This window comes from Podarcis cretensis (assembly GCF_951804945.1).
Source record: "Podarcis cretensis genome assembly, chromosome: 8".
Classification (NCBI taxonomy): Eukaryota; Metazoa; Chordata; class Lepidosauria; order Squamata; family Lacertidae; genus Podarcis; species Podarcis cretensis.
The window spans coordinates 17,103,548-17,118,810 of record NC_137177.1 but is presented as its reverse complement, the minus strand read 5'-3'; the positions used below and the strand labels follow the sequence as shown (position 1 = coordinate 17,118,810).

General features: G+C 43.1%; 1 pseudogene across 3 annotated transcripts in view; it reads right to left on the bottom strand.

The window, feature by feature from the left end:
* LOC307221562 (interferon-inducible GTPase 5 pseudogene) overlaps nt 1–15,263 on the bottom strand; it is a 95,665-nt pseudogene that overhangs the window by 58,153 nt on the left and 22,249 nt on the right. For 2 of the 3 annotated variants that reach the window (XR_013844044.1, XR_013844045.1), the window contains exon 2: nt 7,207–7,345. The product of XR_013844044.1 is annotated as an interferon-inducible GTPase 5 pseudogene (transcript). Of the gene's footprint in view, nt 1–3,038; nt 5,532–7,206; nt 7,346–15,263 lie in introns of those variants that run through there. The other variant, XR_013844043.1, reaches the window with a different exon arrangement.

The window sequence follows — 15,263 nt, the reverse complement described above, 5'->3', positions numbered from 1 at the left end:
GTCCGAGCTAAATTTGGCTGATCTCACATCCAAAATTTAATTGGATTCCATTTTAAAGGCAGCATAACCTTCTCTGTCCCCACTGAATTTTGCAGGATGAACCCCAGGCCCCTTGCCAGCCCTGAGGTCCCTTTCAGCCTGTGTGTTCCTCCTTTGTTCATCTAGAGCTCCTGCTAGCGTATCGAGCTGTGATTTGAGTTGCCATGTGTAGCTTCTCAATTCTATTATGGGTCCGTGGGCTCTCCTGCCCCTCCCTCTGCTCCCCCAGCTGCATTCCCCACGTTCCGCACTTGCCTTTCCATCACGTTCTCTGTTGGCCTCCGGCATGAGAGAAAAAGTGAGTCCGGGCAACCTGTTATGGCTTGGTCTCTCCCACAAACGTGAGACGAATCTGGCTGTTAATTATTTCAGATTTATTGCTAAAACAACAAACTAAGACGGAGCTTCTCTACTCACCGCCCTCCCCAGAAGATGGAGTTGCCCGGACTCAGCTCCTCCCCCTTCCCCAACACGGAAGCCCCCACCTTCTCTTCCCGTATCTTTCGTGCATCTCTCCTACTTTTGAAATCCTAAGAGATTTGGCAGAGCGTATTTCCTGCATTCCCACGTCTTGCCCACTATCGTAGTTCTCACACATCTATCTGTCCCTTTGGTCAGAGCTCAGATTACAGCTGCTCTCCCCCTCCTCTCTGCTATCTGCTGTTAACTGTCCTCTCCCTCTGCCTGCTTCTTCTCCTCCTGTCAGCATCCAGCAATTGAGCTGGATCTGATGCACAGCGCAAGTGAAACATGTTCTTAAATAAACTGAAATTTGGCTAACAACACTTGGCTCTAGAGCCCCTGCTGCCATACGTGTCCCAAGTCTCTTTCTCAGTTGCCATAATTCTCCTCATGAAGTTCCATTTTCAGCACCACAGAAACTTCAACATGGAACTTAAGTCCCTTGCAGTTTGCTCTCAGCTATTCAGAAAGCCAAAGCAGTGTTGTAAATCAGATGGTGTTGCGCAGAGTCTGAGAAGTTTGTGCTCTGACTGATCGATCACATGGCCATGCAAACCTAAGGCTACCTGGGAGACACTTTGCCACTTTTTGAGGGCTTCCAAGTGGCAGACTGAAGTGCTTGCTTAGTAATGTAGAAATTGCTTGCTGTTTAGAATAAAATCTTAATTCTTCTCACTCACTTGTGTTTTGTATTGCCTCTGAATCTCAGTTTAAAAGAACCACCTTGCATTTGGCAAGACAAGCATTCATAACATTGCCAACAGAGTACTAAAGAGCTGAGGATAAAACATGCTAATGGAGGATTATATTTTTAAGAGAGACCTTTGTTCCAGGTAGGGTACCCCTCCTTTTCTTAGATTCCTATGTTGCACTGCTTTAATGAACAAGGAAACAAACAAACAACAGAACCAAGAACTCTGCCTCTCACTTTAGGTTTATCTGTGGCCTGTAAGGCTTAGCACCAGAAAGGCCAGGGTGAAGCTGCAAAGCTCTTTTTAAAAATGTATAAGCAAAAATTCACAAAACTCAGACACCTCTTAATTATTTTAAGATCAGAAATAACCTCCTACCCATGAAAATATCAAATAAGTATGGAGGAAAGTAAACCCACTTAACTTCCTCCACAAAGATCCCCTGGATTTAGGTAGGCTCAATCCAATTTGTAGGGTCTCCTAGGCTTGCAAATTTCACCCACTTTGGCCAAAAGGGGATTATTTGATTCCTCATTATAATGAATGGGGACACAGAGCTTTATTTGGTTAGAGTTGTCTGGAACCCAAAACACAGACATAAGCAGAGAGAGTACAGAGTAATTAATGCACAGATACTTGGTCACACCTAGTGAGTCTGAATGTGTTTTGCTATTTTTCAATAAAAACTATATTACTTTGTCTGTTTATTTGTGTTGGCAGCCAGTGGGGGAACATTTCAACCTCCAAGGCTTTAAGGCTGTAAGGCTTTACAGAAAAGTTGCATTCTGAGGAGGGATAAACTCATTCTACAAATAAGAGCTGGTGTTGCTGACTCCCAGCTTGATGCATAGCCAATGCATAGCCATTTCTTAGTGTAGCTGCTAGTAGTTGTCAGTGTAACCACCTCCGACAGCTGAAAAAACTTGGATTTTTATCTCAGCAGCTGGTAAAATCACACATGGACTATAACAATCTCAAAAACAATTGGCTAGTGCTTGGAATGAACAAGTTCAATGTGCACTAAATTAGTTTGAAAAACATCTGAACTACACGTGAAAGTAGTTCCCATAATTGCTGGGTAAACTGGACATGAATTAAGTTGGGGCAAAATGAAGAATGATTTCTGGCTCATCTTCAAGTTCATTGTCACTTTCTAAATGCTTTAGAGTATTTCTACAAAAAAAAAAAATTGCCAAGGGTAATTTGGATTAACTTAAAGTGAACTGAACATAAAGAGAACTGGTTTGTTTCATAAAGGAATGAACATGAATGGGAATTAGATCTTTTACAGACATGTTGAACTTGAACTAGTTCCAAGCTCTGATATGGACAGAGACCTGATTGAAGTCTTGTTTGTTCCGATGTTGTCGTCTCTGGTTTCTTTGTTTTCTCAAAAACCAAGAAAAGAAAAAACATATCCCTCAAAAACAAAACAAAAACAAAGAAAGAATAAGAAGCACCTATCTGGAGTTATTCGTGGCAGGAGGACACCCAAAACTGCCTCTACTCCAACTATGTTGAAGATGAACCAGTCTTTCTATGTTTCATAGCATTCCAAAATACAAGGAAATTTGTGGGTATGTGTATGCTTATTTCCAGAGGAAAAAACCCTCCCCAAAGGCTCAGGCTTCCCCTACCCACCCACCCAGCTGGTGAAGAAAAGAAAAGATTAATCATTACAACAAGGAGGCTGAGAGAAAACAGGCTTGTGGTTCAGGTTAGGAAAATTAAATCTGGACTGTTGCCTATAGCTTTCCCATGCCTGGATTAAGTGATTTTTTTACAACTAAAATTAGAACAGCTGGGGAAATAATTGCAGTATGGAGGATTCAGAAAAAAAAAACATTTCCTAAAATTTTAATATTTATAAGTTTATTGAGATTAAGTAAATAAGGCAAAAGGAAAGAATGGCAATCAAAGGAGGAAGAGAGTACATTAAAACATTTTTAAAAGCAGAAATAACAAAATAACCATAAAATATACTAAAGACTACCGAACTATATAGTATATTTTTGCATGGATAAGCATGTCTCGCAGGATCTCACCCAAGACGATATCTGTGTTACATCTTGTTTAATTTCAACTGCTTCAGATTTTGATATCTCCTCATTAAGATCAGTAACTTTTTGATCCAGGGCTGTAATTTTAAGATTCACCTTTGCTAAATTATCCTTCAGACATTAATTCTGCATCACAATTTACTTAAGTGTATCAGCAACAGATGTCTCTGAAGCCATGTGTCTCTTCTTTTCATTTTGCCGCTGCAAATTTGCCGCATGTTGGAGGGGGAGACATCCATCGCTTTAACACTGACAGGTAGGAGATAAGAAACCTCTTAACAGGACAAAAATTGCCCTGGCAGGCTACTGATTAAGCGTTGTTACAATAGGGCTGCCATATGTCTGGGATTCGTCTGTTGGAAGTAGTGTCCAAGCAGAATTTTTGAAAATTGGTAAAAATGTCTGTGAAATGTCAGAAGTGTTGATTTTTTGGGGTGAATTTCCTTTAAAATAGCTCAAAAACGTCTTTTGTTTTTGGGAGAGTTTGTCAAAAAAAGCTCATCAACTTTGCCGTCTCCATCTCTATAACTTTGCCCCCCCCCCCCAAATAAGCGAAAAGCTCTATAACTTTTGTGTTCAGATTTTCACTTTGCGAAATACAGTGGTACCTCGGGTTAAGTACTTAATTCTTTCCAGAGGTCCATTCTTAACCTAAAACTGTTCTTAACCTGAAGCACCGCTTTAGTTAATGGGGCCTCCTGCTGCTGTCGCGCCGCTGGAGCACGATTTCTGTTCTCATCCTGAAGCAAAGTTTTTAACCCAAGGTACTATTTCTGGGTTAGCGGAGTCTGTAACCTGAAGTGTATGTAACCTGAAGCATATGTAACCCGAGGTACCACTGTATGGCAGTGCTACAAGTGCTGAGCTGAAGAGTAATAAAGGAAGCATGCTAGGATGCCATCTTGCAAGACCAGAAGTCGAACTTGTGAATGAAGCAATTGGTTGATGCTGTGGTAGAAAGATGAGATAATGCATGTTGTACCTGGATGTCTCCTCCCAGGTAGATGTATTGGCTGTTTACTTGCGTCTCTTGGGCTCAGCAGCCTTTGCCTGAACTTTCTCTGCATCTTTCACAGCATTTTCCAGGAAATTCTTCAGCAAGTAGAATGTGGTAGCAAAAGAACTGCCCCCACCATAGAGAGACCCCAACACAGGTATGCAATCCAGAATCAGCTCTGCCCCTGTGATTGTTCCCCATATTAGTGACCTCTTCAAGAGATCCATGACGAATTCTGTTGTGATCATACCAGTGCTTGGGGTATGTTCAATAACAGATTTCAACTCCTCAACAGGTTTTCTCACACGATTTGCTAGTATATTGAGGGAATCTTCATCCAAGCCAAAAACTTTGCAGATTTGGCTCATTGTCGAAACCACAATGGCAATGTCACAACTAAGCGAGAGGCTTGGGAGAGGAATCAACCCAACAGAACAACTCACCATGGCTGATTTCCATATCAGGCTCTCCATAGAAGCCTTTTTCTTTTTAATGCTATCTTCTGTTAAAATTGGAAGACACATAATCAAAACATCTCTCTTGATTTCATCCTGTTCCTGTTCAAAGGTCTCTTGAAGCAGGGGGAAATCATACTTGTTGAAATCCCACCTCGATATCAGAAAGACCCTTGGAGAAGGCTCACCTAATGCCTTCAATTTATCATAGCAATCTTTCCGTATAATGTCAAGAGTCTTCTTCTCAGACTGCATCCTCTCATAGATGTCCTCCTCACTGATGCCTTCTGACTTCCAGGTGTTATCTATATCGACATCCACTTTGTTGCGCACATAGTAGAATTTCTTCTTATTTTTCTGGATCTCAAGAGCCAAATTGGTGTCATCCTTAGTGAAGCGTTCCGAGGAGATGATGATGAAAAAATCATACTTGCTGAAATTGACCTTTGTTAGGTATTCCTCTGCATTAAATTCATTTGTTCCAATTCCTGGTAGATCCCACATTTTGACTTTGGGGAATGTGGGGTGTGAATATTCTTGTGGCACCATTGTTGTTTCTGTCACCCCCGTCTTAGCTGCACCCTTTTCCTGATCTTTCATTCCTCGCAGGGCATTGACAAAAGATGATTTCCCGACACCACATCTTCCTGTGATGGCAATTTCAAGCGTCATGTTATTTAATAAATTTAACAGCTGTTGAGCTTCAGCTGAAACGACTTCAAATGGTTTTTTCTCCAAAGCAGACTTCATTTCAGCAAGGTCTTTTTTTAAGGTTTCTTTTGTTAAGGCAGGATCCATGACAGTGATTCCTTGTGGTTCAGTTTATCTGAGAAGGAGAAGAAAGCTCTAATAGTTAAATGATATCTTTCCACACACTTTTCTGGTCATCTTTACAATCCGTGGTTTATGTGGGAAAATCAATTTACTTAGGGCATGTCACTGAGACTAGTGGGTTGTTTGAGCAGCAGTTGGTAGTATTTCAATAAAGTGAAGAATTGCGCCTGTTGTCAATCTCTCAGAAATCTATATGTGCATGCATTCACACATAACCTTTAAAACATGTTTATGTGAGATGTGGCTCTTTTTTGAACTCAAATTGTTCATTCCTCTAGAGCAGGCATGGCCAAACTTGGCCCTCCAGCTGTTTTGGGACTACAACTCCCATCATCCCTGACCACTAGTCCTGTTAGCCTGGGATGATGGGAGTTGTAGTTCCAAAACATTTGGAGGGCTGAGTTTGGCCATGCCTGCTCTAGAGATTTGACTAAAGGAAGCATTTACACACAAACTAAGGATTCCTCTTTTTTTTTTTTTTTTTTTTTGGCTAAAACTTTGGATAAAACACTTAATAAATAAATAAGCCAATGCACTGTGCATATCCCTAGTATATTCTGCCCAAGCCTTGTCCTGCCACTTTCACAAAAGTCACCATAAAATGAAGAATATTTTTAGAAATGTCACCAAGGGGGAGATAAAAAAAGGAGTCAAAGGGTAGAAATAAGTGATGCAGAAAGAGCCCAGAAATATTCTTAAAGGGCAATGCTCAATACTGGGGGAAATATCCACATTGGGTTCTTGTCAACTAACCTTTACTCAGCGATGACTCATGACTCACTGAAATTAATAACCATGCCTAAGATCCATCAATTTTAATAGGTCTACTCTGAGTAAATGTTAGTTGAAGACAACCCATTATCAGCAACATTATCTTGTCCTGAAAGCTATATACATATAACAGATAAATAAATAAATGAAATACAGCTATAGGAAAAAAGAGCTATGAGAAAGTCACAGAATCATAGCACTGTAGAGTTGGAAGGGACCCTGAGGATCATCTAGTCCAACCCCCTGCAATGCAGGAATAGTCAGCTGGTCCATACAGGGACCTGCAGCCTTGGCGTTATCAGCACCATGGTCTAACCCACTGAGCTACCCAGGCTCATCAGGCAGCACCAACCCAGAACCGAGAGAAGCTCCAGCATCTTCTGCCCTGCCCTGCCTCGAACCCTTGCCACGCAGTTTTTCTAATCAGAAGTGGCGCAGATACCTTTTTTACACACCAGGAAGTGCTGAGACGCAGCCCTGATAAAGCGGGTGGGGTCATGGACTGCATTGCAATGCTAACAGACCCCTTTTATTAAACTCGGGCGCGGGGGGGGGAGAGGGGGACACCTTTATAGCAGCACGAGCTCTGCTTGCTCCCTGGTGATGACATGTTATTTGCCGCGGGGAAGAAGAGCAGCCTTCTCGAACATCATTGTTAACAATAATATTATTGTTAATGATATGATATGATATATGATATCACAATAGCTATAATGTAATGGTTAATATAATAACAATAAAAATGTAAAAAAAAACAAATAAAAGGTAAACAACAGCAACAGCAATTGTTTCTGCCACCCCCTCCAAGCAAGGAGCTCAGAGTCTCCTTTAGCGCAAAGAAGCTCAAAAAGAAAGGGAAATCATTCTAGAACGAGGAGAAAAGTTCAACTCCTTACCTGCTGCCGCACTTATATTTTGCAGCCAAGCTCAGTCCTCTTCTTGGAGGTTTTGCTTCGAGGTTTCTCGTGCTTTTCTCCGTCCTGCTATCTCCCTCTGTCTCCCTTTTATACCCTCTTCCTCCTGATTGTCACACTACTAAAAGCAAAAAAGAAAGCGAAGGTAACCAGCGAGGATGAGATAAGATCGCAACAAATAGCCGAAGCCGCATTTCTGGCCAGAGGGAGCTTGTTTGCGCAGAACTGTGTTGCTGGCCAGGCGTGGGGAGAGGAAAACTTGTAAACAGGATGCAGTTTCTGCTCCAAGATCTTTACCCATCTACCATGGCCACATTCTCACCCTCTCCCCACATGGCATTTTAGAAGGCCTCATCTAAAACCATGTATCAGTATGAGACCACCCCATCTTCTCTGATCTTACACAGTTACACCACTGCTTGTACTAGTGGCAAACAGAGAATGACAACGAGGCAATGAGCCTCCATTGGTCTGTCATCTGAAGGAAATGCACTGTGCTAAAGTTCTCCTGAGCTTTCTACCAAGCAGCAATGAGGCAAACATGGAATTGGAACCTGGACCTGGGGCACAGACTCACTTGACATTGCGGTGAGCCTCAGGCCTGGAAAGGGCGGAGGCTATAGAAAATCATAGGTAGTCAGAGACTGTGTCAGCAGCAGTAAGTAAAAGCTCATGTGACACGAGGTAGACGTGCGCATGCCTGGCTTTGTGGCAAAAGGTATACAATCAAATAAGAGATGATGCAAGCTGCAGAACACCACTATATAAGGGAATAAGCGTAATTGGGGAATATAATTGGTCAAGAAAGGTTATGGTAAGGGGAGAGGGGTATAACAGAGGGGGCTTGCCAAGACTCAGGTCCAGCCTTTGGGTGCAATCCCCCTGGACCATGCTTCTGTACAGAGCCAATAAACGAACTTCTTCTTCACCAAACGCCTCATGTGTGTGACTCTTTGGAGGAACTTAAGTGAGAGCTCAGGTTCTCCTGCAACAACATGAGTTCAGCCATGATGCATCCCTACTTGGCCTCTGCTCAATTAGTCCTTAGGCAACACAAGCCACCTATTCTCACCTTCTTAGCTAGAAGCTGCCAAGCCTTAGAAAAGGGAATTCTGTAACCTAGCAGACTGCAGCTGGGAATTTTGATGTCAAAATTCAAAACAGGAGGGAGGGGGTCCAGGCAGCGAGCAACCACATCCTCTTCTGCACCTGTTTGTTATGCTCAAAGCCTAGCTGAGGGCAGACCACAGATTTCATGTTGCTAGCACCAATTCACAAGAACGAGAGCATCAGTCTGTTGAGATCTTCTAGCTCTTCTGCTACAAAGTCCAGAGAGGACAGGAGAGAGTGTGAGCAGCTGAAGTGAGAAGACAAACTATCCTATCCTCCTGTCCTCAAACAACTGTTTGTCAAGGATCTCGAGAAGCAAGTAAGTCTTAACAGAGGTCCCTCAAAGTCTTTCCCTCCCAGCCAGCTTTCCCCTTGCTCAGCTGGCAGGCTTGTGATCCCAATGATGTTTGATCTCCTGCTGCCCTTGAGCTTCTTCCCTAAGCTTAACAGCAGCATTGGGGGGAGAGGGATTATCATCAGAATCATGGGATGGGGAGGGAACGTTTCAAACTGTCCTCTGCTTGCAAATCCTTTCTGTCCTGTTGAGTTGACTGGGGAGTATCTGAGAGTGTTTAAAAGGAGGCTAGACAGCAGAGGTTAACAGTTATCTGAAGCCCTCCACACTGTCCATCCCCCTTTGCCCATGAAACTAGACAAACTATCTGGAACCTCCCTTTCTCCCCCCTCCAACATGGCTGATCAGTGGAAAGGTACATTGTGAGCCTCATCAGACTAGGCAGTTGGACAAAAGCAGTCTGAGGGGTGCAAATGGCATGCTTCTGCAGCAAAGTTAGAACACCTCCCTCTCTCTCTGCCGAGCAGTGGCAAGAGGCTGTGGGGTTCCTGGCATGCACCCAGGGTCTGTGGTCCTTTGGAGAACTGAGACATGGCAGGGGTGTCTTTTGTCATCACTTATGGGATGCTGTCAAGCTTCCTGAATAATCTAGCTGAGGATGCTGAAAGGGTTCGAAAGAAAGCCCTAGGAAGGAAGACTGGAAGAGTGTGAGGCAGAGCATCTCAGGGCCAAGTAGAACTGGCACAAGACATGATGCAACCCAAGGTGGGGTAATAGGAGCTGCTGCTGCTGCTATGGCAAGTATTCCTACGTTGGCACCCCTTTTCTTACCCATTGTGGCTGGTTCTAGAGACAATGGAGCAGACCCTAGAGCTGATTTGCCTTACCACAATATGACACAACCAAGCTTTTAAAAATAGGAATAAAAAGCAACAATTTTTGTAAAGTCCTTGGGAGACAAGCATGCCAGACAGGCACACCACTGCTCCCCATGGAACCCAATACTCTTATGAATTGAATTGGCCAGGTTTAATCAATGCACCCTTTGAGATTCATTACACATGTCGTGTCCACAGTGAATGCTTTTTTTAACTGATACTTTTTAAATATACTCCAATGTAAACTAGAAACATTTGTCATATTGATGTAACATGCTGTCGAAACTTTTCTGTGTAATTTCTACCCAGACAGGCCTTTAAGAAAGAGAATTCTTTGATTTTGATGTAGTTTTATTAAGATGTTGCTAAAATTATTTTGTTAGATGACAGTAGGCAATAATCAAAATTACTGTTGAAGTTGAAGTGTAGGTATTTTGGGCATACAGCTTTTTCCTTTCTGAGGTTGCAAATTTTGTGGAATGTAATCTTGCTTTTCTTCGATAATGGAGAAAGCTTAGAAAAAAATGCCCTCTTCAAAGGAAAAAAAATGGGAATATCCATTCCTTTGAATACCCCCTCTCTCTTTCATTTGACCCATATAATATTTTGCTTCCTGCCCAATTCTAACCTTGCTGCTTCAGGCAATTATAATTTAGTTAAAATTTAGTCAAGGTTTCTCAGCTTTAACAATATTTTAGATTTGTAATGCTAACATATTATACTGTTTTTATGTTATTAACCTCATTTATCTTATTTTCTGTAGTTCTCAATTAAGTTCCACCAGATAAAGAAAAGGTATTTGCTATGTGCCTGAAGACTCATCCTTGAACAGCTGAATTTAGGGGGACTAATTTCGTCATAAAGGGAACTGACATGAGAAACTGGATTTCTGCTTCACAGAAATCGAGCTTAGATTTCCCACAACATTTAAATTTCTGTGATGTAGATGGGATGTATCTGAGGGGTGGTCTTAGGTCACACCCCTTCTGTGATGTATGCATAATGTTTCTGGGGGTGGTCTTGATCTAGAGGATGGAAATTTCAAAAGTCTTTATAAGCCCTTGCACAGCATTTTTGTGGGTCCACCGCCTTTCCTGCGAGTGAGGGGAGCACCCTGTTGCAACAGATCAATAAAGATCAAGCTTACTAGCTGCTTTGCTTCTCAATATTCTCTGGTTGGCCTCTGTTATTCTCTACTACCAATAGGGAACCTATGTAAGGACTCCATATGGGCTCTTGGATACCCCATAAGGAAAAAGGGCATATTTTTATTTACAACAATTTCCAGAACTTTTACCTTCTTGGTCCCCCTCCTCTGAGAATGGAAAAGCATCATAAGGCATGTTATATTGGTTCACATGCTCAGACCTGTCAGGTTTCATTGTCAAGGTCCATGAACTGGCAATGTCCATAAACTCACAGATAGGCTGTGCCTTGCTGTATCTGTGTACCGAAGATCAGCAGTCATGACAGTGTATCACCGGTTTTGATCTTGAAATGACATACATACTTCAGATGGGAGACCCCAAACAGAGACTGAAAACCCCCATGCAGTTTAAAATCACCAAGGTACTTTGAGCTTATCTCTGACAAAAGCCTAATAAGCTGGTACAGGCACATATTTCTTTCTAAATGCTCTGCTGCTGATTATTTGCAACTTTTTATCCTGAATAACCTTGAAAGGGGAAAGTAGCTTTGGGTTTTTATTATATTGTAGCAGAAATGACATGCTGTTTACAAGTTTTCCTCTCCCCCTCCCCTGCCCAGCACATAGTTCTGCTTTCTGAGAAAACAAAAGCTAAATGGAGTCGCTGTAGGTCCTCCTTCTTGTAAATCATTTCTTGGACTGTGCTGGGTCATGACAGAGAGCAAAAGCTAGCACTGTGAGGCTCACACTTCATCAAAACTCAGGAGGAATATGATGATATGATACAAAGACTTTAAACAAATTACATAATTTATAAATAAAAGCACCACTGACTCAACAGATTTCTTTCATCGCTTCCATTCCTGTTCATCTAGAATTGACCTCTTCTGCATTCATCTTCCACACCCATTTTTAAAATTATATTACCGTGGTACCTCGGGTTAAGAACTTAATTCATTCTGGAGGTCTGTTCTTAACCTGAAACTGTTCTTAACCTGAAGCACCACTTCAGCTAATGGGGCTTCCTGCTGCCACTGCACCGCCGCTGCACAATTTCTGTTCTCATCCTGAAGCAAAGTTCTTAATCCAAGGTAATATTTCTGGGTTAGCGGAGTCTGTAACATGAAGCGTCTGTAACCTGAAGCGTATGTAACCTGAGGTACCACTGTATTAATACTAATACTCCAGAGGGAGTCCGTTCCACTGTCAAAGAGCTCTGGCTCTCAGAAAGTTCTTCCTCGTGTTTAGTCAGAATCTCTTTCCTTGTAGCTTGAAGCTGTTTGTCGAGGTGACCATCTGAAGCAGGACAAAGCAAGCTTGCACCACACTCCATATGGCAGCCCTTGAGATATCTGAAGATGGCTATCATATCTCAGAGCCCAAAAGTCCCATGGTGATAGGTGAATTCTGCCACTGGGAGTTTTATTAGCGCAAACAGTTTCTGAACTCTTATCGCAATACACTGTGTACACACTGTGTACAATACACTCAGATTAAAATTGCCACTACTGGCATTGTGGGCTGGATAGGAAAAGGCGGATTCTGCCACTGGGAGTTTTATTAGCACAAACAGTTTCTGAACTCTTATCGCAATACACTGTGTCTAAAATTGCCACTACTGGCACTGTGGGCTGGATAGGAAAAGATCCTGCTGCAGCCGCTTCTCAGCTGGCTTTGCAGATCCAGCTGCTTCCTGCCTGCCCGGTCTGCAGGGGGTGGGGAAGAGCAACAGCTCCCCAGGCTGCAGGAAGCTGGAGGACAAGCTGGGGGAATGGAAGGCGAGCCTCTCTGCGTACGGCTGTAGAAACCCTGGAGTGCAGCAGCGCCATGATCCCTTGCATCATCTCCTTCTCAGGTTGAGGATGGCGGATGAGACAAAGGCTTTGCTGTCCATCTAGGAACACTCTGTGGGGAGTTTGGTGTCCTGCCTGCCTGCCCGGTCTGCAAAGCCAGCTTCTTGCTCTAACATCGCTCTGCACCCTGCAGAATGTTAGAACTTTTCTGGAAAAGAAACTATTTCCTCTAAGACGCCCTAAACCCCCACAGCTTTAAAGCCCTTCCACTTTATGCAGCCTATCAATGTAACAATGCAAAAGTCGACAAGGAAGCCATCAAGGAATAATATTTCTATGCTGCCTTTCAGCTCTAAAAGGAGCCCCACCTAATTAATTCTGACTGTTTCTTTCTTTGCTCACTTTCCCATATTTCAACCATTCCTGCTATGTATTCAGCAGTGAACGGTTGCTTGAAAGGACAACAATCAAATATACAGTGAGTGGAATCTTAGTTCTTGAACTTAATCCATTCCAGGTGTGTGTTTGATTCCCGAAACCATTCAAAAACCAAGGCGTTGCATCCGAGAGGCTGCAGGAGCCTCCTACACTCAAGCAGAAGCCATGTCGGACGTTCAACTTCTGAAAAACGTTCGCAAGCCGGAACACTTACTTCCGGGTTTGCAGAGTTCAGGAGCTGATTTGTTCAACAATTAAGCTGTTCGGGAACCAAGGCACCCCTGTATATCAGAGTTTCTCTCTCCAGGGGAAACCCTCACCAGGACAGGAAGTCCAATTTATGCAGTTTGAAAGCTTCTCATCAAAGCATTGCAGCCATTTTAGGGGGTTTAGGCAGGAAAACTGAGAGGCAGATGAAGCTGTACAGGAATTTCAACAGCATTTGTTAAAGCTGTTTACTTAAGACATTGTAATAACTATAATGTTGCCTGCACCCCAATTTCTGTTTGGTAAGGGATTCCTGGGGTCCCAGTGCTTAACCAGAACATGGTTTCCTTTGAATGCTCAATGGAGTTAAAAACTAATGTGAGTAGTTTGAACTGGGCCTTGAACTGAACTGGCAACCGATCCAGCTGTTTTAAAAGAGGAGTTAGATGCAGAAGGTATTAATTGCTGCAATATTTCTGTTCTTGTTTAGGTGTGATAAATCTCAAAGAAGAGCAGCCATGGCTTGTAAGAACAGCAAACAAGACACATTAGCTCAAATGAATCAGCCATCTGGCAAACGTCCCCTTTGATATCGCCATCGTAGGGGACTCAGGTGTCGGCAAATCATCCCTGGTCAATGCCCTGCGAAATATGGCAGATGATGATGGTGGTGCAGCTGCGGTTGATGTGATAAAAGGTACTAGGGAACCAACGGGGTACCTGTACCCCCAATATCCAGATGTAACCCTTTGGGATCTACCAGCTGAAGCCAAACTTTATTCAATTACATATCTTCAACTCAGTATGAAAGTAAACATGTTTAATGTTTCTTTTTTCTGTGCTATTGTGGCTGCACCCTTATAGAAGGATGCAGAGACCATACCTGCCCTCACCTTCCTCTTAATAGCAGTATTGTGGGGAGAAGGATTATCATCAGAATCATGGGATGGGGAGGGAAAGTTTCAAACTCTCCTTGGCCTGCAAATCCCTTCTGGGCTGTTGAGCTGACTGGGGAAGCGCTGAGAATGCAGAAAAGGAGGCTGGACAGCAGAAGTTAACAGTTAGAAATTGAGAAATCGTTGAATTCGAGCATGCATTTCCCCCCTGAACAAAGCAAAACTGTCACACTGCCCACTCTCCTCTCCTCCTTTTACTTCAAAAATGCTTTCCTGACACTAATGCAGCAGCCCCTCTTTTCTCCCTTGGTTTGAGGGTCATCTCTCAAAGGGAGACATTCTGGGTTAGGTGGTCGGGGAGAGTCGCCTGCACCACAGGGGCTAGAAATTGTTTTAAAACATAGTTAAAAGTTCGAGATTAATAAAGTTAAGGACTTGCAACCACTTTGAACTTTTTGTTATGGCATTCCTTAAAACATGAGTCTCGCTTCTTCGTTCAGTCTGAGGATAGTAGAGCCTAAAGACAATTTAGGCTAGGAGGGATTTTGTGAGCTTGGGTTTTGCATGTGTGATTTTGCTTTTTTGGTTAAAGCACACTGGAACATAAGGGTCATGGCCTACTGCAGCAGCTCAGGAAGATGCATGGCTGGTGGTTGACACTTTATTGGCAAGAGAAACACTGGCAGCAGCTCCCACAGGGCGACTTCTTCTGCACGGAAGCCGCTGCTGCTCATTCCTCTTCAAGCCCCTCCTGGTACTGAAGGAAGGTGAGAACAGGTGACCTCACCTAGGCCCGAAGTCACCCCCCACCAAAGCAGGCTCAAAGCTTCTCAGAGCTTTTCAAAATCATTTTTCTCAGCAGCTAAAAGGCATTAGCTAAGCATCAGAAACATTCCTCTTGCTGTAACTAAAAAGATTGCAACAAAGGTAGGGAACACAGTCCATTGTTTCTCAGGCCTTTCTGATGCCTTCTGGCCTTGCTAAAGAACCACATTGCAACTTACTTTCTGTCCGGGAACCATGCCAGAACAAGAGATTGAAACATATCTGAACACTCTGAAACCCCTTTCCTGGGAAGGGTGCCAAGAGTCCCAATAGTCCCAAGACAGCTTTCTGTTCATGCTCAGAGGACTCCTGAGGGAGGAGAAAGGAGGAGGGAACTGGAAAGGGGTATATATGCTTGTGCACATGACTGTGAACTTCGTGCATGCTTTTTGTGACTTATCACACTTGCTCCTTCTACCAGTTCATGGATGGTAGAAATAAAAGCCTTTT